This window comes from Dipodomys merriami, unplaced genomic scaffold (assembly GCF_024711535.1).
Source record: "Dipodomys merriami isolate MVZ:Mamm:240054 unplaced genomic scaffold, mDipMer1.0.p SCAF_15, whole genome shotgun sequence".
In the NCBI taxonomy this organism is placed as follows: domain Eukaryota; kingdom Metazoa; phylum Chordata; class Mammalia; order Rodentia; family Heteromyidae; genus Dipodomys; species Dipodomys merriami.
The window spans coordinates 19,601,045-19,625,857 of NW_027202826.1; the positions used below are offsets into that span (position 1 = coordinate 19,601,045).

At 38.0% G+C, this 24,813-nt stretch overlaps 1 long non-coding RNA gene across 1 annotated transcript in view; it reads left to right on the plus strand.

The window, feature by feature from the left end:
- Window positions 1-745: 745 nt before the first annotated feature.
- LOC138826941 (uncharacterized) overlaps window positions 746-24,813 on the plus strand; it is a 46,524-nt gene continuing 22,456 nt past the window's right edge. Inside the window, exons 1-3 of the long non-coding RNA XR_011371909.1 lie at window positions 746-916; window positions 17,561-17,629; window positions 18,479-18,611. This is a non-coding gene — a long non-coding RNA (uncharacterized lncRNA). The remainder of the gene's footprint in view (window positions 917-17,560; window positions 17,630-18,478; window positions 18,612-24,813) is intronic.

The following is a 24,813-nucleotide window of genomic DNA, read 5'->3' on the forward strand; positions in this document are numbered from 1 at the left end:
GGACTAGAACAACTTTCTGGTCCTTTTCAGAAGATAGTATCTGGCGATTCTGCATACCAGATAAATGGAGTACCAGAACATTCTTCTGCAGAAAGGCAAACCTCCCTGCCATCTGTCTCTGGGAGATTTCAGGGATAAACTACCCATGAAGAGTCACTTGTCTGCACTGCTGGCATCCAAATTGCTGATGTGGACAGATTGTGGCTTGAGACTTCAGTGTAACCTAAGGCTCGTTGCCTCCATGCTGGCTTCGAGAGCAGCTGCTCAGTGAGTGGCTGGGACAGGGCCCAGTTCCCACGGTGTGCTTAAGACTCATTCTTTAGGATACAATTCCTGTCCCTATGAATAGCCAAATGTGCTCTCAACGTTTCAAGATGCAGCAGATTTCTTTTGAAGCATAATTCTAAGAAAATAAGAGGATCTTTAGGTTAGAAGATCTTTAGGTTAGAAGGAAAAAGGCTGGACTGTCCTGTGTCCTTCAGGGCTAATTTGTGGCAGCCAGAACACACAGACCAAGATTCAGTACTCAGCCACCCTTTACAAGATGAAAAGAGCACGTGCCAGGTGAGACAGAGGGGGACCAAGTGAAGCACTGGATGAATGTGTAAGGATTAATAAAGGCAGAAAAAGAATCCGTGAACTTGGCTTTTCTTCATACCTGTAAGTGGTTTGTACAGGAAAAAGGCACTGTATTCATCACTCCTTAAAGCTTGCCTGTGTTTTCTCCCAGAATGCTGGCAGCTGAGCCAAAGGACCTGAGCATGGACGTCCTGAGTGCTGGAGAAAGGCTGAGTTACCACAGCACCTGAACCCCATCAACACTTAGAATAAACTTAAACCTACTGAGATGAAGATTGAAGAGACGACAGGGAAAAGCCAATTAAGGTCAAATGGCCTTCATCTGTCAACAGTGTTGGTCAGTATTTCACAACAGAACTAGGTCCTGGCAGGCAATGCCAGAGAACCAGGTTATCTTTCCAGTAGTAGCCTTAAAGTTGGTTACATACACAGACAGACAGCCACACATATCACACACATGCATACACATGCATGCATAAATGCACACGTAAGCACATATAAAATATTTGAAAAGTTATTCCCTAAAACATTATTTCAAAAGGCCTCTAATGAAGGAGTACAACTCCACTGTGTATTTATACCACATTTTCTCGATCTGTTTTTCCATTTTGAAGAATATACAGGTTGTTTCTATACCTTGGCTAATGGTGAATGGAACAGTAATGAACATAATTATGTAAGTAGCTTTATTGTATCTCAACTATAATGTTTTGGATTTATGTTCAAGAGTGGTATTACTGCATCATATTCATCCATTAGGAAGAATGATATTACATTATTTGCAAAGAAATAGAGAGACCTAGAAACAATCATGTTAACTAAAGTAAGTCAGGCCTAGAGAGGCAAAGAGCATTTTTTCCTCTCATGTATAGAAGTTAGATCTAATTTATGAATGTATAAGTAGACAGATATAGGGCCATATGCATATGTCCATAAATATATTACCTGAAGTATGTTATATGCTGTGATTCCTTAGAATGACTCACACTCTAAAAAATGAATATCATGAAGCTAGACTTGAGTATGATGGGGAGAGGTTGAGGAGTAGAGGGTAAACAGATGAAGAGTGAATTGGAGGGGGAATGTTGTTGTAATATTCAGTGTATATATTATCACACTAGGAAAATAAAGGGGATTGGTGAAATTGGGAGGGATGAAGGAGAAAGATGAAAGGGATGATACTGATCAAAATCCATTGTACTCAGAAAGTGACATGTTGAATTACAAGTCCTTTGTACAACTACTTAAAGATAATTAAACTATATTACACAAATAGAGGGCTCACAAGGAAAGAAGGAGAAGCCTTTTGGTTGCTAGCAATTCTTTGACTTTTCCTAATTGAAAGCACAGTTTCTAAAAATTTTTGATGAAATATCACCATACCATTCAGTTACCTAGTAAATATTTACGGTTGCTAAAATATCACTTAATAAGTTTTCTCTGATCAAGCATAAGCAATAAATGAGATTAAATCATCTCCAAATAGAGGATATGCAACCATTCCTCTCTAATTCTGAGGAACATTTCTAATCAACTTTTTGATATACACAATTGGTTTCTGTCCAACTAAATAGTAAAGATAAGACAATTACCAAGTTTTTGTAACACAGGAATCTCTAAATCTCACATTTTTTTTCAAGCATATATTATTGATTGAATTTGATTGTTATTTTCTTCTGGAAACCTCTGGGAAATTCACTGAATAAATGGGTGTCCCAGAAACAAGATGTTCCCCAGTTGGTGCACAAAGTAAGATGAATGAAACCGTGTTGTTGGTAATGACAAGGTCATGCTGAGTAGTTGCTGGAGATCAGCTGGTGGCCATCTGTTTTCCATGTGATATCTTAATAAACACCACCACCTACATTGAAGTGCCATTACCACCGGCTCTTGGAGGTTTGTAGATCAGGGCACTTGGGCACAAGGTAGGAATTGTTTATTCCTTAGAAGTACCACATGAAATGTTTATGGCCTACATTAAAAACAGTGGTAGCCTTTAAGGTTCTTGGTTTATGTGTGTTTGTGTGTGTGTATCATTTGCATTTGCAAGGAAGATTTGGTGAAAGAATACTGAGCGTGGAAAGGTTAGAATCAAGAAGTTATAAAGGAGGAATAAGAACTTAGAAAAAATAACAAAAAATTATCTTTGAATTTTGTTGTTGTTGTTGTTGGTTGTATGGCTTGAACTAGGGGCCTGTGTGCTGTCCCTGAGCCTCTTTGTGCTCAAGGCTAGCCCTCTACCACTTGAGCCATCGCACCATTTCCAGGTTTTGAGTGGTTAATTGGAGATAAGAGTCTCATGGGACTTTTCTGCCCAAGTTGGCCTCAAACCATGATCCTCAGATCTCAGCCTCCTGAGCAGCTTGGATTATAGGTATGAACCATCAATGCCATGCTTGAGCTCTTTGATTTTTGTTAAGAAGAATTTGAGTAGAAAAATTCCTAGCTATGTTTTACACTTAATGGATACTCTAATACGACTAAGAGCGAGAGTTCCTGTTTATGTTGTAAAATAGAATTGTCCAACAGGTTAGGCATGTGAATATATGTGTGCATATGTGTATATATATATAAGTATAAAATTATATATGCATAAATTATCACAATGTTATACATTCAATTAAATATGGGAAACTACCCTATAGCAAGTATAATTGTTTTATTATAGGTTAAAGATACTTAATCTGTGTAATAGTATCTGCTTAGGATAGTCCTGGCAGCAGATCACCATAGCTCACTAGCTATGTTCATATGACCATCTAAAATGATGCTAATCGAAATGAACTCCAAGGATCTTTTTTAGTGTACTCTATGATGTTATTTCTTTTTTCGTTCATTTTTTTTCCTTTGGTATATTCCCTATTGTCACTGTTTTTTATTTTTGGTACCCTTTGCCTTTTGTATACATTTATCTGATTTGGGGAAGGGAAGGGAATCACAGAAACTTGGGACAAAGAGTGAACCAATGCAATAGTAATACTCACTAGATTCTGTGTTGGAAATGAAATGTACAACCTGGGGGAAGGAGGAGAATTGGGGGGAAGGGAAAGCAGAAGAAACCAAGGGAGCAGGTAACACTGTTCGAAAAAAAAATGTACTCACTACCTTACTTATGTAACTGTAACCCCTCTGTACATCACCTTTGCAATAAAAAAGTAAAGATTAACCAATACTAAGTAAACAAGAAAGCAAAATATCGAATCTGCCTGTATTTTAATTTCCTTTATTGTGAAAATACTGTACAGAGGGGATACAATTACATGAGCAAGGTAATGAGTACATTTCTTATCAAGCATTGTTGCCTCTTCCTTCGTTTTCCCTTCCCATCCCTTCCATTCTCCCCCCCCCACTCCCCCCTACCCCTGCACCAAAGTTGTGAAGTTGTAAAGTTTTTCGACATGACGGCTTGTACATCTCATTGTTGCAATGGGTCCACCTGTATCCCTATTTAAAAGATTTGTTTTTCCCCTTCCCCTCCCCAAATTAAACCAACATCAAATACAGTGAAAACAGGAATTATACATGGGGGAGGGACATACAAAGCAACAAAGAAATCATCTTATAAATATGTTAGAATTTCATTTTTTATTCATTATTCTTTTTCTTGACTTCTTCCCCACATCTTTCCAGTAATAGTTTCCTGATATTCATGTTTTGGACTACAAGTTAGGTTTTTCTTAAGGAACTGTATCATTTGAATTCCCCTCTGAAAAGACCATATCGTTATTAATACATTTTTTTTTGGTCGGTTGTGGGGCTTGAACTCTGGGCCTGGGCACTGTCCCTGCATTCTTCAGCTCAAGGTGAGTGCTCTACCGCTTAAGCCACAGCGCCACTTCTGGTTTTCTAGTGGTTTATTGGAGATAAGAGTCTTGCGGATGTTCCTGCCCGGGCTGGCTTTGAACTGCGATCCTCAGATCTCAGCCTCCTGTGTAGCTAGGATTACAGGCATGAACCACTGGTGCCCAGCTTATTAATACATTTTTGTACACTTGCATACAACCTTGAAGTGTTGAGTTATAAACACTAGCTCCTATATTCGATAGACAGAATTCGTCCTTGGTCTACTGGGCCTGACTTATTCACTTAACATGGTTGTTTTCAGGAACATCTATTGCTCTGCAAATGATGTGATCTTATTTTTTGTAATAGATCCATAAAGTTCAATTGTATATTATATATGTAAAGAAATGTGATATAAACATATATGTCAATAGATAGACACATAAATACATACATACATAGATATATGGATAGATAGCACATTTTCTTGATCCATTTGTCTATTGAGGGGCATCTGAGGTGTTTTCATCCCTTGACTGTGGGGAATAGTGGCACCATGAACATTGTTGTGCAGGTATTTTTAGTGTATTCTAGTTTGTACCTTTTTGATAAATGCCCCAGAGTCATATTGCTGGATCATAGTGTAGTTCTATGTTTCATTTTTTTGAGGAACCACCATACTGCTTTCTAGTGTGGTTGAACAAGTCTATGTTCCTACCAACAGTGTATTAGGGTTCCTTTTCCCCCACAATAATACCAGCATCTGTTATCGTTTGTTTTCTTTAAAAATTATTGTAAAGGTGATGAACAGGGGGTTACAGTTACATAAGTAGGTAATGAGTACATTACTTTTTCAACACTGTTACTACCCTCTCCCTCATTTTCTCTGACTTACCACTCCCCACTTTCCCCCAAAGTTGTAAAGTTTATTTCCAACAGTGTCTTGTGAGTAACATTGTTGCTTTAGTTCATCCTTTGTCTTGCTGTTTCTGTGATTCTCTTTCTTTTCCATGGATCAAATATATAAGACAAAAGATACAGAAAACTAAAACAGAAAAATTAGAAATAACTGCCTACAGGACATAATATGGACCTCTAGTTTCCAGTTCTTGGAGTTCATGTTGATATGCTTCATTATATATGATCCTATGCACTTAGCGATTGGGCTATTGAGATCCTCTGCTAAGAATATCATAGACATATTCTACTTATTACAAATGAGGGAAACTGTGAAATCTATATTTCTTTAGGCCTGACTTGCTTCACTTAATATAATTTTTTCCAGATCTTTTCATTTCCTTATGAATGGGCAATGCCATTGTTTCTGCTGGTAGCACAGAACTTCATTGTGTATATATATACCACATATTTTTCTTTTTTAAAATTTTATTTTATTTGTGAGCATACTGTACAGAGGGGTTACAATTACATGGGCAAGATAATGCATACATTTCTTACCAAGCATTGCAGCCTCCTCCTTTGTTTGTGTTTTTGTTTTTTTAATTTAATATTATTTTATTTGAGAACATACTGTACAGAGGGGTTACAATTACATGGGCAGGATAATGCATACATTTCTTACCAAGCATTGCAGCCTCCTCCTTTGTTTACCCTTCACCTCCCTTCCCAGCCTCCCCCCTTCCCCCCCCAATCCCCCCCCCGCTCCCCCCCACTGACATTGTAAAGCTCCTTTTTGACATGACAATTTGTACTTCTCATTGTTGCAACAGGTCCACCTGAATCCTTAAATGACTTGTTTTCCCCCATCTCCTCCATAAGTTGTACTGACATCAAATATATTGAAAGCAGGGGTTATACTGTGGGGGAGGGACATACAAAGCAACAAAGAAATAAACTTATAAATGCATTAGAAACACATGCATGAAAGAAAAAAAACATTAAAATACCTATCTAAGGATTCATTTTCCTGACATCACATTATCTGACTTTTTCCGCTTGACTCATACATATACTAGATATTGCAAATAAGTGAAACCATGGGACCTATGTTTCTTTTATACCACATATTTTTCATCCATTCATCTACTGAGGGGCATCTGAGTTGGTTCCATATCTTTTATTTGTATTTTTATATGGTTTTTATTGTTAAAATACTGTACAGAGGGGTTACAGTTACATGAGTAAGGTATTCTTGCTGATGGTCATTCTAACTGGGGTGAGATGTAATATCAGTATTACTTTTCTTTTATGGCCAGAGATGTTGAGCATGTATTCACATGTCCATTGGCCATTTTTACTTCTTCTCAGAAGTCGCTATTTTGCTCATCTGACTATTTATTTATTGAGTTGTTGATTCATTGAGGTTTTAGTTCCTTGAGCTTTTTGAACATTCTGGCTAGTAGGCCATTGTCAGATATACATCTGGTAAGGCTCTTTTTTATCTATAAACTATCTTTTTAGCGTGTAAACTGTGTCCTTTGCCATGCAGACATGTCTTAGTTTGATGCAGTCCCATTTATCCTTTCTTTCTTTGGTTTGCTTCTGGTCTTCCCAGAGTCAAGTAATTTTTGTGAGTTTTTTATTTTAGTTTAAAAAATATTTTTCCCTAAAATTACTGCAAAGTAACAGATTTGTCAAAGTTACTAAAAATGTCTCAGTCAATTCTGAAATACCGGTATGGCTAGTTGCAATTCCTAAGCCAAGTTTCTGAGTCAAGGCTAAAAGACATCCATCGTTTCCAACTTCTGGTTTGTAACATCTTTCTCATAATGTGTTCCTTCAAGAAGGGGAGCTACCCGAAAGTAGAAGAAGGGAGGGGTGTTGCAGAGAAATGATGATTCATTCCCACAGCTCCCCAAAGCAGAATAATCCATTCACACTGTTCTGTTTTATTTATGCCGTCTTGCTAATGAATCATGGCTGTTTACCATTTGGGGAGTAGGGCCTTTCAACACCTGTAAGAAAGAAAGGCTGTTTGAGAGTTGGCCTCTTGGGTAGGATGCCAAGGGGTTTTAGTGACATGCTGTAGTTCCAAAGCTTCATAGCAGAAAGGGTTGCATTCATATTTCAGACTCACACAGCCTGTGTTCTCCTAGGAGGGCTGTGCGTCTCCTGGAAAGTTCCCATAGAGGTGATGTCTGAACATGCTTGCATCATTGTCACCATCAAGTAAAACAGACTGTATGGGGACTTTGTCCATATTGCTTTGGGCTGAGTTAAAATGGACAGTTACACATAATAAGATGGAACTTGGAAGTCTTCCCATTTTAAGATGAATTGGGTCTCCAATGTCTCTGGCCAAAAGGAAATGTAAATTGAAGTAATATCTCAGCCCAGTTAGAATGGACATCATCAGTAATGCAAACAATAACAGATGCTGGTATGAGTGTGAGCAAAAAGGAGCCCTAATACACAGTTTGTAGGAATGTAAATTTGTTCAACCACTCTGGAAAGCAATTTGGAGATACCTCAACAAACAACCCATATGATCCAGCAATACCACTTTGGGGCATTTATCCAAAGGATTACAAATCAGGATAACAGTAGAAGCACTTGCACAAATATATACACGTATAATGGAATTTTACTCATCCATTAGAAAGAATAACATCACATAATTTGAAAAGAAAAAGAAATTATGTTAAGTGAAGAAAGTCAGGCTCAAAGAGACAATATATTTCCCATGTGAAAGCTAGAACTAACTTATAACTGCACAGGTGAACATATACAGGGTTGTATAGAAGTGTATACAAATATATTAGCCAAAGTATGATATTTGCAAGGGAGAATTAAAATGGTGTAATTCTTTGGAAAAATGAACTCACAGACCAAAAAGTAGGTACTAGGAAACTAAGTGTGTGGGCAGGTCAAGGGGAGGGGGCAGACAAATGAAGAGAGGAAAGGGAGGGAAATGCAGTCATAAAAGTTAATACAGATCCTATCAAATTAAGAAAACTGAAGGTAGGTGTTAGATGGGAAGGGGTGGGTAACAATGATGAACGGGTAACCCCGATCAAGACTCCTTGTACTTTTAAACTTCTTTGTTTTTTATTTGTTTTGTGTTGTTTCTTTTTTGTTGTTGTTGTTGGTTGTGGGGTTAAAACTCTGGGCCTGGGCACTGTCCCTGAGCTCCTCAGCTCTCAGCACTCTACCACTTGAATCACAGTACCACCTCCGGACTCTCTTGCCCCGGCTGGCTTTGAACCGCAGTCTTCAGATCTCAGCCTCCTGAGTAGCTAGGATTACAGGCATGAGCCACAGGCAGCTGGCTCTTAAACTTCTTTGTATAACAACTTCAGGATAATAAAAATATAACCTACAAAAAGGAATTTATTTTGAATTCATTCTTTTGCTGATATTTGTTCTTACGCTTTGAATTTTTCAAGAAATTCTGAGCCAAGATAATTGTTACTTCTCTTTCCAATTTGTCTTGGTCTGCAAATTCAGTTTTGAAAGTACTTCTGAAGCTAGACAATATGTAAAATAAAATAATTTTATCTCTATCAGAAATATTTTGTCCTATCAGTCGTCATCTTTTCCTTCTCCTTCTCCTTCTCCTTCTCCTTCTCCTTCTCCTTCTTCTTCTTTGGCAGTACTGGGGTTTGACTTCAGGGCCTCACTTTTACTAGACAGGTACTCAGCCACTTAGATATCCTCTTAGAACCCATTTTATTTTGCTTTAGTTGTTTTTCAAGGTCTACTGATCCCCCCCGCCCCCCCCCCCCCCCCGCTAGTCTAGTCTTGGACCCTAATCTTCCTAACATGTGACTCTTAATAGCTGGAATTCAAGCATATTGACTGAGGTGAGGTCTCATGAACTTTTTGCCTGGACTGACTTCAAACCATGAACTTCTCAATCTCTACTTCCCAAGAAGATAGAAATATAGGCGTGAGCCACTATACCATCCCTGGATCATTTTATTTCATATGATTGTATGATTAAGACCTACAAAGTTCTGTATCTGGCCGAGTGTGATTATACACATCTGTAATTCCAATATTTTGGTCATAGAGGTAGGAGAATCAGAGAATTTGAGGCAAGCTTGTGTACATAGTAAATTTTAGGACAACGTATGCTATGTAGTGAGACCCTCTTTCAAAGCAAACCAACAATCAAATTATACATCCATCCATCCATACATACATACATATATACTTTTTAATTCTTTGGAATTGGTGTATAAGGTTTTTATGCCTTAATCTTTGGAAGGTTCATCACAATATGGTACCTTGTTGGCTTAATGATAATGTATATAACTATTGCTCTAGTGGACCTTTCTGGTGAGCAAATAGGTTATCATCACTTAGAGAACTGAATCCTCCATTAGTATGAATAAGAACATTGACTTCTTTCCTTAGAATAGAAAAGTAACTGTGAGCACGGAGTGTCTCTCTCAGAGTAGATGCAGTCACTTTATAAAATTTGAAACTAGCACAAGCATCATTTCGATGATCATGCCAAGGCAGCTGGGTAGCCCTGGAGTCATGACCTCTCTCATTTCACGATCATCAATTCCACCACAAAGAAGCACTATGTCCATTTGGACCCGGAAACTAGTATGCAGTACAGTGAAATTGTTAGGGATTAAACGTAAGCTCAAATAATCTCTCTCATTGAGTACATTGGTTTCAGAAACAAATGGAAAATGGGCTTTAGAAATATTATTTTAGCTGCTCTGATGTCTTTACTTACAAACCACTTTCAACCAGCTTTCAGTCCACAAATCACTCAACTCACCACAGAAGTAAAGCTAGACATTTTACATACGGATGTTTACCAGGATCTTGTTGCGTTCTGGAAATTAAGAATGTCTTGGGACCTCTAGAAGATCTGATGGTAGTGTGGTGATTTCTGTACACCCTGATAAAAGTCAGACATTATTAAGTGACACAAACATGAAAGGCATCAACTCAACCAACATCTGCTCACTGCACTATCCATGCAGATTCAATGGTAACATGCTATAGCTCTCATTCATGTTTCTTGGGAGAGCTTCATTCTTTTAGAGAGCATTTTTTATTTTTGTTTTTTATTGTTATTATAAAGGTGATGTAAAAGGGGTTACAGTTTCATAGGTCAGGTAATGAGTACATTTCTTTTTGGACAATGTCACCCTTAGCATTTGTAGCAATGGTACCAAAAGATTGAAAATATTGATCCACTTCTAGGGAAATACGACTTTTTCATTTAGGGTTGTATGATCTGGTACTTCAGAAAAATATATACATTTTTGTGGATCTTATTTCCTAAAAATCAGTGATAACACAGTGATGTATCTTAAATTATAACAGTTTGTCTAAGTCTTCCTATGTTTTCACGGGGTTAACATATCTCTCACTACTTATGATAATTACTTATCATTTCAAGACATATGAAAGCATCTAATACATTGCCTTAGTGAATTAACTTCAGGCAACACAGAACATTGCTGTAGAGTGTGGTTTTGACTATTCATTGTTTTAACAAGTACTATTTAGCAGATATTTTCTTGGTTCTGAGGGCAACTCCAGTCTCAGTAGGTCTTGTGAACTAAAAACTCAACAGTTTGGTATCTTCTTCAAGATGTTTTCATGTGAGTTGCAGAAGCTCAATATTGCCCAAATATGGTATTAGAGCAACTTCTACAACCATATTTATTATTTTTCATTGCCAGGTTACATGTTTATTTGCAAAATGTGTATACAAGCCAGGTGCCAGTCACTCACACCTATAATCCGAGGTACTCAAGAGGCTGAGATCTGAGGATCATGGTTCAAAGCCAGCCTGGGCAGGCAAGTCTATGAAACTCTTATTTTCAATTAATCACCAAAAACCTGGGTGTGGATCTATGGTTTAAGTGGCAGAGCACTAACCTTGGGCAAAAAAGCTCAGGGACAGTGCCCAGGCCCTGAGTTCAAGCTCCAGGACTGACCCTAAATAACAAACAAAAATGTGTATACAGAAAACTGTGCACATTGATCTTCACTAAAGGGATTTATTTCTAGTACCACTCTGGTGTTCTTACCAACACCACACTCATTTACAAATCCTAGGGCTTTACAGAAAATCATCAGTGTTTTGGTTTACTTGAAGGGCTGGGCTTTCTGCAGTCAGATTCTGAAAGATATGTCAGGCAGGAAGGACACTGGCATCAGCTCAGACCTTTTCAAGAAGAAAGGGAAATGAGCATTTTCAGAATCCTTTTACAAATTATTTTATAATTATAAGAAGAGCCTGCTGAACTGAGAAAATGCAAAGAGCTGTACTTCTATTTGGAGGATCCAATGGGAAAAACCTCTGTGATATCAAATGACCCAGTGCTATTTTTTTTGCTGCTTATTGTTTGCTTCTATGGAATTGTGCATTACTCATTCATCCTACAAATATTTAAGTTATGAATGCTACCTAGTAGACATTATTCTTCATATTTAAAAGAAAGAAGACCAATGATTGTTTGAAATCCTCCATTGAACTTACATGCATGGAAGATAGCTCTAATATTATTTAATATTTACACAATAAATAATGCAGGAAGTGGGAGGGAAGGGAAGGATCGCAAGTTAGAAGAAGACATCTTGGAATAGAGGAAGGGGTGCCGAGATTGCAGTGTTCAATGAAGTCCTCCGTGTAAGTTTTATTCAGAATGTCTTCTTTGGGCTACTTGAAAAACCTGAGAGAACTGAGCCAGGCAGGATATCAGAGGAAAACGTGCTCTAGAGAAAGGAACTGGTCTCAGGACAAAGACCTTGAGATGGGAACCTGAAGGTTATGTTCCCCTAACAGGGTTGAAGACAGAGAGCCAATAGCAGAGGAACCAAAAAAGGAAGAGAGCTACAAATATGGTAGCGAGCTTGATTCGATGGGATTCCATAAAGCCTTGCAAGGTCTGGACTTGCACTGACAAGTATGTGAGTGAAGAGCCTTTGGAAATTTGTGAGCAGATGAACATCATGCTTTGGTGCTCGTTTAGATCCAGTACGAAGTATTATAGGGGCATAAATGCACAATGAGGCTAGGAGAAAACATAGGAAGATCTCTTAGGAAGAAATCACTTCTTCTATAGAAGGAGTTGTCTACTGATTACAACCAGGCTCTCTGAATAGAATATTGCAAGTCTGTCTGTTCAATATCAGTGGAAAATCTATTCCCTGGGTTCCCCAGGGCCATCATGTCCATCAGCTTGAAAGGTCATCCTGACCTGAGCAACCATGGTGTGGTGAGTACCACCACTGGAGTAGCTTCTTAACTGTGTTTGATGAAAAAAAGTGTGGGCAGAGAAGAGGGAGTTGCTAGGTCCAGCTGCAGAAGCGCAGGCTTAGAACACTATGGTCTTGGCTCTGAGGAAACTCAGATTAACATCATATCTGCATATATCCCTAGGGATGGTTTTAGAGAAAATGGGAACAGACATTGTGGAAAGATGGTATTTTGTAATATTAACAAGTAATTTGGGTATCTAGAATGTGCAGCATCTATTGCCTTAGGGAAAGTATGTTACAGCAGATGCTTGGTGGAATTTAAAAACTCTTCTACTCAGGAGCACTGGAGGCAGGGAGAATGCTGGATGAGTCAGAATGAGCTTTCTGACTTCTCAGGCTTCAGGTGTATGGGGGTGAGGAGAACAGGCAAAGCAAGGAGCATGTTGGTTGTGGGTGTCTGAGAAAGGGAAGCCTGGCCTTGCTGCATCCTAGATGGATCCACCAGTGATGGCCAGACTCCAGAAAAAAAGGGAGTTATATGATAGCAGAGGGGGCTGTGCCTCTTTTGAGAGGTTGAGCCCAAGGGCATAGCTAGACACCCTAAGGGGAGATCTTGAGTGGTTTGTCCAGGCAGATATGTGTGGCGTAGTTGCAGATTTCTCTGTACTATAGCACAAAGCACAAGCTGAAGCAATGTCAGAGTCCACAGAGAACAAGAGATATAGTTACAGGGATGAGGAGCTAGGGAGAGAGAGAGAGAGAGAGAGAGAGAGAGAGAGAGAGAGAGAGAGAGAGAGAGAGAGAGAGAGAGAGAGAGAGAGAGAGAGAGAGAGAGAGAGAGAGAGAGAGAGAGAGAGAGAGAGAGAGAGAGAGAGAGAGAGAGAGACAGACAGACAGACAGACAGACAGAGACAGAGACAGAGAGACAGAGAGGGAAACAGGCAGACAGAAATAGAGACACAGAGACACAGAGAGAGACACAGAAAGATAAAGATACAGAGAGACAGGATACAGAATGATAGAGAGACAGAGAGAGACAGACACAGAACCTCAGAGAGAGGCTGTGGGAATGAACTGATAAGAGTTATGATAGGATGAGTAAAAAAGAAAAATCTCATTGTAACAAAATGAGATTTTATTCATCCATGTGGAAGAATAATATTATGTCGTTTTTAGGGAAATGGATGGACATGGAAAAATTATGAAGTCAGGCTCATGGGTACAAGTTTTCTCTCATATATGAAAGTTAGATCCAAAATATAAACATCTCTCTCTATATGAAAACACATATAGGACCATATGCACAAATAAACTGACTATAGGATGGTGTATATAAAAAAAGATTGCCTTTGAACAATTAAAAGAGAGTTTAACCAAATGAATACCAAGATGCTGAACCACGAATCACTTTGTGCTGAAATGTGAATTATTATTTTCTCTCTCTCTCTCTCTCCATTCTGAGGCAAAGGGCTTGAACTAGACTCTGAGCTTCTTATACAATTCAATCTTTGAATTGAGCCTTGAATTTCATAATAGATTCATGGAGCCCTATTGCATTTTAATCCTCAGCGGTTGATAAATATGGAAATAGGAAATTTCTTTTCCTCAGTGGTTTCCTCTCGTCTACATAGAGATCCAAACTTGCCACTTCTAAAAATAAACAAACAAAATTGGGTAGCTGTTTTAGGCAGAGTTGTCTTAGATGATCAGTTCGTCTTTGATATTTTTTCCCCAGCAGTGGGAGAGTGATTTTGGGTTGTGGGAAAAAAGTGTGAGTCTATTCCAGGCAAGAAACACATGATAATGAAAGAAAGATGGCGGGAGCGGGGGTTGTATTGAGAAAAAGTCCCGAACTAGGAAATTGGGCGGGGGCGGGGAGGGGGGTGCAGCAGGAAGGTACAGGCAGGAGTAGGTATTGGGGGTGTCCCCCTCCTTGTTGAAGCAGGAATCAAGTCAGCTGAGCCAAGGTGGTGGGGAGGAGTAGACTGGAGTGGTTGAAGGGAACGAGATTAGGACGTACTGAGGATAGAAAACCTGAACAGCTGCTCAGGGAAGTGAATTATGAAATCAGCAAGGAAAGAAAATTTGCCAAGTGGTAGTGAAAGCTCCCTTGAAATTAGATAACATGAATTTATAATTTGCCAAGGTAGCTGTTTGTCTTGAATTCAATCTTCACTTTATTCTTATTGCAGTTACTCAATCTGACTTTGCCACATGAAAAAGATTGGTAATTTTCTTTGTTTGAAATAAACTCATTTTGATCTGTAGAAGCTGTAATACCCAATTATCTATATTTGCTCATTAAGAGAGCATACCGCCTGGACACTAGTGGCTCACACCTACAATCTTAGCTACTGGGTAACTGAGATCTGAGGATCACAGTTCAAAGCCAATCTCGTCAGGAAAGTCCGTAAGACTCTTACTTTCATTTAACCACAAAAAGCAGAAAATTGAGCTGTGGCTCAAGTGGTAGAGTACTAGTCTTGAGCACAAAAGCTCAGGGACAGTAACCAAGCCCAGAATCCAAGCCTCATGATCAGCAAATATATTTGATTTTTGTACCATGTATATTGTATGTATGTTTATCTGAATTGGGAAAAGGAAGGGGAACAATAAAATGGTGAGATGAAGGACAAAGGGCAAACCAATGCAACAGAGATACTCACAAGACAATAATGGTGAAATTGAACTTTACAACTTGGAGGAGGATTCGGGAGGGAAGAAAATGGGAGAAAAATGATGGAGGGGATAATAGCACTCAACAAGAAATGTATGTACTCACTACATTACGTATGTAACTGTAACCCCTCTGTACATCACCTGGACAATAAAATTAAATTTCAAGAGAAATTTAAAAAGCATACAAGAGAGGTCTTAAGTCATGGTTATTTCCTTTTTGCTCTTATGTATAGTAGATTTATAAAGGCAAAGTTTAGCTTTTTTAAATACCTGATATGTTATCTATATGCATAGAACTTAGAAAGCCTGCGAGGAAAGAAAGAAGAGAATGAAGAGAAAAGGAAGAAAAAGAAAAGAATAGAATATTGGGAATCTGTTCACAAATTTCCTTTTGTAAGAGGAAATATGCATAAGATAGTTTAGATATCTAAGTGTTGTCTGAATAAAGGAACTTCTTGGATTTGCCAATGACCTGCTTTAAATAATAATAATAATAATATATGTCTATAGACATATAGTATATGTGGTTCAAATGCAAAGATAGGTTTGAGGCTTGCACGGAGAGCCTTTTGGCGAATGACGGTTGCTAGTATTGTTTAGTGCTTTATTAAATACTCCTTTTGAAGGTCAGTTCCTGCATAGCAGGAGTGGGGGTGAACGGGAGAGCTGAGAACTAGAGATCCTACATTTACTGGCTTGGACACTGCCAGTCGACTATCAGAGACTAGATCCTTACTGGGAATGGAAAAAGATGGGAGTGTGCTCAGAGCAACCACTATATAGTGTTCACAAATGATGAAGAAAGTCAAAATTATCATTGAGGTCCCCAGAGGACTTCAAGAACAGAAAAAAGAGACCAGAAAAAAAGAGTTTAGTTTTATACAACTCTTCTCTTCTCTTTTTCTCTTCTCATCACTCTCTTTCTCTTCTCTCTCTCTCTCTCTCTCTCTCTCTCTCTCTCTCTCTCTCTCTCTCTCTCTCTCTCACACACACACACACACACACACACACACACACATACACACACACACAGAGCCCACAGCCCTGTGTGTTTTAACTCGTCACCTTCTTGCCCAATCTATTAATGATGATGTTGGGATCATAAAATGATGAAAATCATGACTTTCCGGTTGTGGCAGTGTATTGGTGGGGTACTTTGCTGGTGGGTGGGTTTGACTGCTATGCCTTAGCATGGTGCTTTCCCTTCTTGTTTATAGGACTGATTTAGGAAAATTCAGCTCATCTTTTTCCACATTCTTAAGAATACGGGAAGAAAGTTGTAATGCTATTTCTTGGGCTTTCTCCTTGAATCGTATGTATTTTAGGCAGGTAGGAAGACTGTCTGGGAAGAGAGCACCTTTTCCTTTCTTTGCTTGGACTCTGCTCATTTCCCAGTGTTCCCTCGTCCTTGCTTTATGCAGCCTGCTGGCATTTGAAGTGGGAATCATTGCAGTGCAGCCTTTCGCAGCTGGTGGCTCACAGAAGAGGCCTCTGGCCTAAGACATCTATCACTTTCATTCATTTCTAAAACTTACATGTGCTTCAGCAGGGAAGACTGCAAGACCCCTGGAGCTTGACTGAAAACAAAACACATTCTTGCTAAAGTCTTTGACATTTTATGAGAAGTGAGAAAAACACCTTGTGAGCACATAGTCATATCTAGCACGTAAATAAATTACATTGTATAAATCCTCAAAGGGTTCTTAGCTTCTCCCTAATGCAATAAAAGCTGCATCCTCCTGCACTGAGTACAAATAATGATGCTTCTTGGCTTTTCCGGGTAACATAGTTAGGAACTGTGGGAAGAACTCTCATGGCTTCAATGTCTTTCATCAGTTTCAGAAAGAGTTATTTCCTCTCACTTGGCTAGTTTAATTTCTTCTGAAAAAAAATGTTGACTTTTATAGATATTTTCTATTGGGTCAACTTTGGCACTAATGAATCCAATTACTTGGGGAAATGATGATGATGATGATAATAATAATAATTATGATGCTTATAATGACAAAAATACTAAAATCATTATAATTATTATATAATGACTTGCACATTAGTATTGGTAATATTATCTGACAGCCATGTGATTGTGGTTTATATCTATAATCCAGGTTACTCAGGGGCTGAGATCTGAGAGTTTTGGTTTGAAGCCAGCCTGGGAAGATAAAACTTCGACTCTTTTCCTTCCAATTAACCAGCAAAAAAACTGGAAGTGTCTATAAGTGAAGGTGTGGCTCAAATTATAAATTGCCATCTCTGAGAAAAAAATGAAAAACAACACTGAGCAAGAGTATAAGGCTCAAAGCTCAAGCCCCAGTACTAGCACAACAAAATTGAAGGAAAAGTGAGAAGCAACTCTTGTCATTTTTCTATTCTCTTCCAGATATTTTCAAGAGGAAAGCTGCTAGGTTTTGAGCAGTAGCATTACTCACAGACACCGTTGGAAATCTAGGTGAGCTATTCATGCCTAGTGAGTTGCAAGTTAATTTCACTATCCATTCTATTTATATACAATTGAAATATTTCAGTAATGATTTATTTGCTTTGTTGTAGAAGATATTGCTTATGATGGGACATTAATCCATACTAGCTGAGAATATCATCCTTAATCATAAGGCTACTTTGTATATGTATGTGTATATATATGTGTGTGAGAAAGGGAAAGAGAGAAAGAGAAAGAGAGGGAGGTATGTATGTGTGTGTGTGTGAGAGAGGAGGTATGTGTGTGTGTGTGTGAGAGAGAGGGGGGGGGGCTTGGGGCTTGAATTCAGAGCCTGAGTGCTACCCTGAGCTCTTTTTCTTAAGGCTAGCACTTTGCCACTTATGGCTTTTGGCAGTTAATTGGAGCTAAGAGTCTCACAGACTTTACTGGCTGGGCTGGCTTCAAAATGTGATCCTCAGATTTCAGCTTCCTGAGTAGCTAGGATTGCAGGTATGAGCCACCAACGCTCAGCATAAGGCTACTTTTGGTAGAACTACCCCATAGTGGACCTGAAATATGTACAATATTCCTTTCACAGGCAAAAGAACACCTTGAATGTTAATATAAGGTGATATGAAGGTATATAAAACAAGCTATATCTATCCTAAAATTTGTGTTTGTGTCCACAAGTGTGGCATTAAGTGAATACATTTTGTTATTCATTGTCAGATATTGCTCTGTATATGTGTGTGTGTGTGTGTATGTGTGCACGCGTGCAGAACTACATGAAAGACTGTACCATCAACATTACCAGTTACTAATGATTGATGAATTTAGTTTTTCACTCTTATTGACTTAAAAACTGTCCACCATAAACAGGTCCAATTTGTTGATAAGAAATCTCACAGAAGTCAATCAATGTATGCTGATCATATGGCTACAAAATAATGCTATTATATAGGAGCTTTGAAGAAGACACAGTCATGCATTATTGGTACGTTTCCTGCCATTGGTGAGTTTCCAGGCATTTCCAGTCATTGCTGATATGTTATGGGTGTAGGTGTGACTAGTGATGACACTGTATGAGTGTGACAGATACAAATTGTTTTAGAAGCATATAAAGCAATCGCTCATAGTGGAGTTGTTCAGGAAAGACCTCAAAGGGGAGAAAGAATCAGGCTGGGTTTAAAAGGTAGATCTAGTCCAAGGGAGCTTGTAAACAGGAGAAAGAGAAATCCAATGGATGTAGTGATTTTCATTAAGAATCAAGGTAAGAAAGTTTTCTTTGAAGTGGAGAGATAAGATTAATAGTAATGAACAAGCACAAAGATTGATCTTAACTGTGTCTGCCCGTAAGTGTCAAATTAACATCTTTCCAGAGGAATCTCTTTAAATACTTGCAGAATAGCCTTTACTGGGGCACGGAAAGAAGATAAAGGGAGTATTCCATTGTCTAGGTCCCCACTATTTGTGATTTTTCTCCTTTCTTATCTTGCCCTTTTGATAAACAACATCTTAACTTCAAATTGTCTAACTGTGTTCTCACCTGTGACTTAGACATAGTTCCTTAAATTACTTCTGAGCCCCACAGGTTAGCAATGCCCTGTTTCTCCGCATGGCTCAGGACTACAGATACATACATACTGCACAGTTGGCCAAAGTTTTGTTTTGTCCTAGCCTGTACTTGTCAAAGGAAGAAGATAAGAAAGTACGTCTGTTCCTTTTTGCTATTTTAAACAGTTTACCCTCAAGGCTTAGCAACTTGAAACAACAGATATATATTATGTTGCCAATTTATAAAGGTCAGAAATCTGGAAGAACCCCGGCTGGGTGGTTGTGGCTGAGGTCTTTCAGCCTCGGCAGGACAAGCCGATTGTAAGATCATATGAGTGGTTGTTGGCAATGGTTTCCATCTTTTTTTTTTTTTTATGGGAGCTTCTCCAATGGGATACTGAAGTATGACTTTTTCCAGAGCAAATGAAGATCAAGAGGAAACTCACAGAGATGGAAGCCATAGTACACTTTCAAATTGAATCTTGGAATTGGCATACCATCACTTCTGTCATAAGCAGTGGTCACACAGACCAACACAGACACAGTATAGGATGGGACTACACCACAGGGTGTCTACCAGGAAGCAAGGTGCTGAGGTTAGATCCTATGTTTAGGAAGAAGGATTAGTACAAGTAAATTTGGTAATTGAGGACATAATAATGGGGCCCTGTCCTCTCTTCTCTCTCTCTGTCTCTCTGTCTCCCTCTGTCTCTCTGTCTGTCTCTGTCTCTGTCTCTCTCTCCCTGCTTCACAGCAATTATCAAGTAAACACACCACCTCTGCTTTGTTTTGTCTCACCATGGGCCCAAAGCCAAAGGGCCAGGCAATATTACATTAAGACCTCTGAAAACATGAACCAAAACAAGCCTTTCTTCTCGAAGTTGATTTATGTCAGGTATGTTGTCACAGTGACAGTAAATTTACCAACACACAAAGATCACTAGAGATTATCAGGTAATATGGCTACTCAAACACATAGGCAATTGGATTGGGCCATACCATTGTGTCTTTAGGTCATTTGTAAAGAAGAATTTGACAAGGGGCCTATGCTGTATCTCCACACTTAAGATGATGAAGTCATTAAGATGAGTTATATATCTGCTCTATTTGGCATTATTTAGTTGCTTATGCTCAGGGACAAATGCTACCTTGACATATGGAATGTTTAGTAGAGTGGCACAGTTCTGTGTACCATCAAGCAAAACCTGCATGGTAATATGTACATGAACAGAGAGTTTTGCCGTGATCCTGAGTTCAGATATATTTAGTGGGAATATGTTGCTGTAGAAAGTGTGGTTATACCTTACCACCATGGGAGTATACCTCTCTGGAAAAGAGCTCTGGGCGGGGAGGTGACTCTTGACTGCTATGTAACACTTAGTCACCTAACAAATAATGTGTGTGGGCTGGAGAACATAAAATATTGAAATTCTGTAGCTACTTGCAATTTCTTCCCTTTCTGCACATCTAACAGCTTTTGTAGCAGAATATTGGCCTCTGTAGTGTAGGAGACAAAGTAGTACACTCCACAGGCTGGCTGATGGGGAAATTGGGTTGCTCTGATTACTTGTTTGTATATTTATAATTATTTATTTGGCTGATGATTTTACTCATGGAAGCAGAAATTAAGAATTGAAATAAGAAATTGAATCACAAGAAGCTTCCAATCAGATCATGAATGCATGCCTAAATTCTGAAAGAATGAATAAGTAGAAACACCTTATATTTACAGACATAAGTCTATTTGATTATAAATAGAGTGCAAGTGATTCCTAGAAAATTGTTTTGGAAGTTTAGCTGGCACTTGCTTACGAGGTATTTATCTGTCTAGAGAGAGTTCATTAGAAATCCTGGATTCAAATTATTTTCTGCCTTACATATGTAAGACATATGTGGCAAATTTCTGTGACTTGGTTGAATGAATCAATGTGTGTGTTGATTTATTAATTAATACTTGCAAAATATGTGATGTATGGTTTTATTCCATATCCCCTTGGAAGGGCAGTATCTTTCCTATGATTCGTGGATGTCCATGGATTTGTGCACCTCATTCTAATTCCAGATCTCTGCCTTGATTGGACTACCATGACCTTTTGTGCCTTTTGTTGATTAAGATGGTTCAACTTCTCAATTGTCTTTATATTTACAGTCCAATGCTTGCTTAGCCCTTTAACCCTCCCACTTAGGTAAATATCAAACATATTGACACATTGTGTTTACTACCTGGCTCAAGAGCCCCAAAAGCAGGTACTACTCCAATCCTTTTAAGTTTAGTCAAATTAGGTCACTCACAGGCCAATTAGGTGATGGATGATCACATTCATAACATCATTATTACTCTCCATACATCTCTAATTCTCTTTTAGATTTATGCCAATTATAATTACAAGATTTTTTCAGATGATTCATTCTATTATGTGTGAGGCTCTAGTTATGGCATTTATCCAAATGTGCAATGTAAGTTTCTGACTCAATCCAACCTCATTTTTCCTTGTACTTGTCTTCTCCATAATGGAATCCAGTGCTGAAGCAGATGAAAAGTTTATGCCACCATTAGTTAATACATGCAGAATACATGTAGAAGACTACAGAGTACATTTTCTCATTGTACATAGCAGACATTTCTTCCACTTTAGAAACCATCCAGTTTGTTACAACAATGAGCCATATGTTGCTATCAAACATCACTCTAGGATCTCTGTTAATTAGATCTGTACTTTTTACTTTTTTATTTTTATTTTTTCAAGTTCTTTCTTGTGATTAAGCGATTACATAATTTCCCAAATTTCATAGTATTGTGGGATAGTGATGCTTAGTTAAAATCACAGATACATTCTTCCTTCCATGGGGCAAATTGTCTACATGGTCTATAACATTTATGAGTTCTATGAGCTTTGACAATACAGTTATTTCTTTCACTATGAGTGGTATGTACATTTCTTTTGTTTTGCATAGCATCAGCTCTTCCCTCTTTCCCACTCGTTCCCTCCCTCCCATCGCTGCCATTGAGTTGCTTAGTTTGTTTTGATCAATGTCCAATGCAGCTGATGGATCCCACTGTTGTATGTTTTCCCCTTGATTCCCTCTAGTTCTGTTTCCCTCTGGTAAGGACATATATACTATATTTGTGATCAGCAGCATGGGATTATTTAGTAGTTATTTGATCAGATAAGTGGAAGTCCTTTGTTTCTTAAGCCTTGTTAAATTTGTCGTATCACCTTACGTTTTGGATTGAACATCCATTTATCAGGGAGACCATGTGCTGTGTTTCTCTGCTCTTGGCTTACCTCACTCAACATGATTTCTTCTAGCTACATCCATTTCCCTGAGAATGTCATTATTTTGTCCTTTCTAATGGCTACATAATATTCCATTGTCTACAGATACCTCAGTTTTTGGATCCATTCATCTGTGGTGGGGCATCTGGGTTGTTTCCATATCCTGGCTATTGTGAACAGTGCTGCAATAAACATGGAGGTGCATGTGTCCTTGCATACTGGTTCCTGTTGTTCAGGATAAATGCCTAGAAGTGGTATGGCTGGGTCATAGGGGAGGTCAATATTTAGCTTTCTGAGGACCCTCCAGACTGCTTTCCAAAGTGGTTGTATAAGTATACATTCCCACCAGCAGTGTAATAGGGTTCCTCTTTCTCTGCATTCCCTCCAGCATTTGTCATTGGCTGACTTTAGGAAGATCTGTATTTTTAAAAATGATCTCTTTCAGAGCTATGTCACTAAGAGCTCCACTCTTAATACTAGTCTTCAATCAGCTAGAAGGAAGAGAATTAGCTTTATAACCACACCTATGCTTACTTTTTAGCTAGCCAGAGTATATATTCTCATTTTTCCTAGACTTGAAATTATTTAATGTATTGTAGCTACTATTCTGAAGCAGATAAATGATTTTCATTATATATGAACAATGGGAGCTGTAACAGCAGCTTTTCTTGTATAAATCTGCAATTATTTTCTTGGTGGTTTTGGGATTTAAACTCAAGGCCTTGTGCTTGCTAACCTGGTGCTCCACCGTTTGAGCCATGCCTCTAACTCTGCTCATTGCTGGTTAGTTTTTGAGACAGAATCTAGTAAACTTTTAAAACTGACTAGACTTGAAACACAATCCCCAGATCTCAGCATCCTATGTAACTAGGATCACAGGTAAATCTACCATGATTTCATGTTAGGAATAAACAATGTACCACATTTCCACTACGTCCTATCAATATGAGCAGTTTTTGACATTGATTTTTCAAAAGTTTCAGGTTACACAGTCAATTCTATCTGAGCTAAAATGTACCTGACAAATATATTTGTGGGAGAAAGCTTTCTTTCCACAGCATTATTTGTTTTATCTGGTGTGCTGTAGCTAAACTCTAACTATTCTAATCCACATATCATCATATCTGTGGGCTCACTGATCATCATCGGTGTAAATTCCAATAATATGTATATATATATATATATATATATATACACACACATATATATAATGTGCAAATTCTTTCCTTAAGGATGCAAAGTATCAGTAGAACCTTCAACCACAAATCTTTTTTTAATCTTTCTCTTGTTAGAAGAGAAGTAACAAAAAAATTATTTCCTTTTTTTTCTGGAGGTCCTTTCTCATTTTCAGTTATAATGGAATATGACAGATGAGATGTACTAAATTTTATGTAAGTTTAGCTATTATGTATTTCCTAGAGAAAATTTCTAATAATTTAAAAGGCAAACTTTATAGTCATAGTCATAGTCACCATAAAATGCAAGTGGGAACATTTTGTGTTTTTGGCCAGAGACTCCAATCTTTTCCAACTATAAAATATGGAAGAGTTCCTAACAAACCTATGCATAGTACTGGTTCTAGCTTCCAATTAATTAATCAATCACAAATCTTAAATGGCTTTATTTCTGCTTATAATATATCCAAAGAATTGGCCTACATAATAGCTTAAATTTTAAAAAGAAGGAATTAAAATCCCATGTCTGATTTAAACTAGTACTGTAACCATTAGACTTTTCTAAAAAAAAAAAGTAAGTCTTAGAAACAATATTACACAATTTGGTCAAAATTAATAATAGGTTTAAATCCTTTTATCTTTATGGGAACATCCATTCCAATTAGAATTTCAAGATGCATTATCACCTTAATAGAAAATTTCTTAGACTTCTATGATCACATATTGATAACATTAACTCTTTAATGCTTGATGTTATTTTATCAATATCAACAAATAAATTATCTTATGTAGGTATTATTGATGTCTAAGAGGTAGAGATGGTACCATCTATTTATCTATTAATTTAATTTTAATTGCTTTCCTCTTTTCAAGTTCCATATGTATTGGGTGAAATTAATAATCCTAACTGCACTGCAATAACAACAATCAATGAATATTGATAATAATAGTTATTGATTCCTGTAAAATTCCTGTAACAGGACATAACTCTGTAGAATTATAACTACTCTTGGCTTGTAATTAAGTGGTGTGGCCTATGGGAAACCTAACTCATATTAATTTCATCCAAAGCTGTGTTACTCAGCTGTGTTATTTTATCATTAAACCTAAAAATACCTAAACTGCACTTAATTCCAGGATGCTTATATGAAGTAACCCTGGCATTCATGTGTCTAACTTTGGAGTCCCCACAGAGAGTTTTGTGTTT